The 3,808-nt window shown below is 42.4% G+C and overlaps 1 protein-coding gene across 1 annotated transcript in view; it reads right to left on the reverse strand.

Moving 5' to 3' along the window:
• Window positions 1-1,335, reverse strand: part of SESN3 (sestrin 3) — a 59,179-nt gene extending 57,844 nt beyond the window's left edge. Inside the window, exon 1 of the mRNA XM_011926586.1 lies at window positions 947-1,335. The gene's annotated coding sequence lies outside the window, so the exon portion shown is untranslated. The remainder of the gene's footprint in view (window positions 1-946) is intronic.
• Window positions 1,336-3,808: the final 2,473 nt, after the last annotated feature.

Genomic DNA, 3,808 nt, shown 5'->3' on the forward strand with positions numbered 1-3,808 from the left:
GCCTCCGCCGCCCCACCACCTTCACCACTTCGACGCTCCGGTACCGCCCCTCCCGCCAATCGGACCGCTCCGGCTACGCCCCCCGGGCGCTAGCCCACAGCCAATGAGCAACGAGAGCCCGGTTGGGAGTCGCGCCGGCCAATCGCAGGGGCCGAGGAAGCCTTGAATCTCCGGGCAAGTTAAGTTTGTCTCCGAGGCTCGGAACTGAAGGGAGATGGCGGTTAGCTAAGTAGTAGGGTAGCAGGGAACAGTTTGCTCTCCTCTGCCAATAAGAGGACGAGGGTGTGTCGTATGCAAATACACTGCCATCCAAGCCCCACCCCCAAAATAAGCCACGCCCCCTCTCTAGGTCCCTGCAAAAGTGGTGAGCGGAATGAGATAAATAGTTGGGAGCTAGAGCTCGCTAGAGAGTCTAAGATTGTGCTAAATATTTCCTGATCTCTCGAGAAAGGGGGAGGGGAGTGGGAGGATTAAATGTTCCTTCCTTCAGGGCAGTGGTTAGGCTTTCTCTCCACCAAAATCTAACTTTAGCTGTAAAGAAGACTGCAGTTATGAAGGACTTTGTATCCAGGGACCTCAAAGAACTTTATGCATCATTTATTGTGAACCGTGTTTTGCAAAGATTTCAGTTACTTGAGGCTTGAGAGGCGGATAGGGATAAATGTCTAAGTTATATGTATATTTATGCAAGTAATCGAGTTTGAGGGGAGAGACACAAAACCTCTGGGTTAGCGGTTTCCTCCTGTTTCTGAAGCACCTTCTCGCGGTTATCTTAGAGATATAAGTTCCTTTACTTGTCCAGCACGAAAAGGCCAAAGGGACTTGTTTTCTCACCCAAAAGGCCTTCCTGAGGCAGCTGTTCGGATACACGCAGAGCACAGAGCCCTGCTCAGAGAGGAAGGTTCAGAGAACAAATTGCCGTTTAAAACTATTGGGACAAACCTGCCTCTTCAAAGCTTAGAATGTTGAGTCAGGGTTTTAGCGTCCACATTCTGCGGAGAGAAGGCAGACTTGATTGGGGAAAGCGCAGGCTGACCGAGTGTGTGGGGACAGACGGGTAGGGGAGCCAGGTCTCCCGAAGGGGCTAGCAATGCGCGTCCGAGTCGAATGCGGGTTCCCGATGCTAGACGCCCGCAACCTGCTCCCGAGTGAGAACAAAGGCAGGCGCAGAGCGAGAACCTGATTGGTGCCCGGTCCTCACTCGTGTCCTCCGGGCCCCAGAGATAACTTGCATCGCCTACTGGCACGGAGCGCTGTGCAGTGATCACTGGAGCCCAGCTCCCTACCCGGCCATGGCCGTGGCCACAGGACTGTGCATTATGACATCACCTGTTTTCGGCTTTTAGAACCTTATCAGTATTCTCGGCTTCTCCTTTTTTAAAGGTCTCTAGCGTACCAGGATTTGTGAAGGCCTGCAGTTCGTAGAATGAAGTCTATGTGGAGATGATTTAAAAGAACAGTTTCACTGGTTTGCATTTCTTTCTTTTCTTAAAAAAAAAACAAAAAAACAAAACCCTGGTTTCCTTAGGGATTCAGGGTGGTGTTATGCAAAATCGGAAAGGTACACTTGGAGGAGCTAGCAAGTTTAGCATATCAAAGGTATTAGACCAAATTGTGCGGTTAAAACTGCCAATCTCGTTTCTCAACAGCTGTCTCCTCTCTGTCCCTTTTTAGAGACCAGCACATATAAACCAAGTCTACACAAGGAACAAAGGAAATGGAAATCTGCTAGTGTCAGGTTTAAATAGATTAAAATAGAGTAGAAAACCCCAAAAGAGTCTAAGTGATGTAGTTGGGTAAAGGTGTTGATCCATTTCTCCAGTGTTAGCTAAAGGTCGCTTGATGCTGTGTAGACATATATAACGAAAGACCGATGGTGTGGGGAAGGTGCTTAAGATTCAGTTAGAAGAAACTGTAAAAGCAAGCAAATTCAGAAAAGGAAGGAATTACCACATGCCCTTCGATGCAGAGAACGAAGAAATCCAGGGAGAAAGTCAGCAAGGCACAGTTTTTCTAAGAAACACATATGTGTCCCCATTTAGTGGTAAATTTCTTGGGCTATATTCCTGGCTGGTTCTGGCTTTTAAAGCAGATTTTTATGTGAGTACATTTTAAAGGAAACGAGAAATTGAGAGATGAAGTGAATTTTTGTGCAGATTGAATTTTTTCAAATAGTGTTTTAAATTCATATTGTTTTCTAGCACATTCTTCTTATAACCTTTTCTTTTTTTTTTTCACTTGACAGCTAAAATCCTTTTGAAATAAGTTCCTTTAAGTTCTAACTAAATCCCCCAGAAAGGAAAGCCAAGAGAATCTAGCCCTATACAATAACACCCTCTAACAAAGATTGATAAAGGGAGATTTTAGTAGATGAATATCTTCAATAATACATGGTCACATACATGTATCTGACCATATGATGGATCTCTCCACCAAATTCCTCCAAACTGTTATAATATGTATTGTCTGTAGTGCTATTTACTTGGCAGTTAATCATATATTGCATTGTAACATTTCTTATACTGAACCATTATATATGTGTTTATGTTCTGCCCTCAACTACTCAATGCCAGTACCTTATTCTTAACACAGCAGCCACTCTTTCTGGTCTGTCCTCACACCCTCACTCTCATCATAGTTGTTCTCCTCTCTCATGGAAATGTTCAGTTTCTGGACATCTCCTTTCTCTTCCATTCTTCACCTAACCTTCCTTCCTTTCCTAGCCAGCCTGAATACCGTAAAGAGAATGTGATTTCAAACCCAGGATCACACTTAAAAGGGAAAGAAACAAAAGCCAGTTCTTTTTATTGCACATAGAACAAGGAGAAACTCCGCCCCTTTTCTTGTCCGGTATGTTTAAAACAAGAAAGAACTTTAGAAAAGTAGGATATGAGTGAAAATTACAACCAATGTTGAGAACTACATTTTAATTTTTTATTACAAAATTAGGATGATAACTTCATTAAACATTGCACATCATTTCAAAACTGTTATCTCATAATCATTTTGCTTGTTTTGAAATATTCTTTTAAAATGTGATTTTTTTTTTAAACAAGAAATCCATAAAATCACCTGGCTTGGATGTACCATAACTTACTTAATCCTTGTGCTATTGTTGAGTATGTGGGTTGTTTCAGGTTTTTCATGATTGTAAATAACGAAATAAACTTCCTCATACTTAAGTTTCTGGCAGCATCTCTGATTCCTAGGCCTGGAATTTCTGAGTAAAAGGGTATACATATGTCTTAAGGCTCCTGGTGCAACTTGCTAAAATATTTTGTGGAAAGATTTGAATAAGAACACAGGTGAGAGCAATCATTTAAAGCTATCATTCTGCATAAGGTCCATCAGCATTCCACTTACCTCTACCTTAATCCCTTTCCGTTCTTCCTTCGGCCTGGTGAATATCTTCGCCTGTTGGAACATTTCCTGAATCAAGCACTTGTCCAAGCACCCGTATTGCCCCTCTATACCTCTTCTTTACCAAAAAGCTTACTATGCAAATGATAGGTTTAAATCCTGTTTTCTCATTAGATTTCAAACCCCTTGAAGGTAGGGATAGAGTAACATTTACTTTGTATCCTTGGCTCCTAGCTCAACCAATAGGGAAGTGCTCAAAAAAAATATTAGAGAAAGTAATGAGTTTTGCTCTCTGTGAAAGCACCCCAATAAATGTGAATTGAATTGTTCAGAAAAACCCACTGCTTTGAAGCAGAGAGATTAGGTTCATGTTCTTACCTGTCACCAATCTTTCTCTGACATTGAAAGTATTAACTATTATGGGTTGGGCATCATTCTCTCTTTTATG

This window comes from Colobus angolensis, unplaced genomic scaffold (genome assembly GCF_000951035.1).
Source record: "Colobus angolensis palliatus isolate OR3802 unplaced genomic scaffold, Cang.pa_1.0 Scaffold7, whole genome shotgun sequence".
NCBI classification, from domain to species: Eukaryota; Metazoa; Chordata; class Mammalia; order Primates; family Cercopithecidae; genus Colobus; species Colobus angolensis.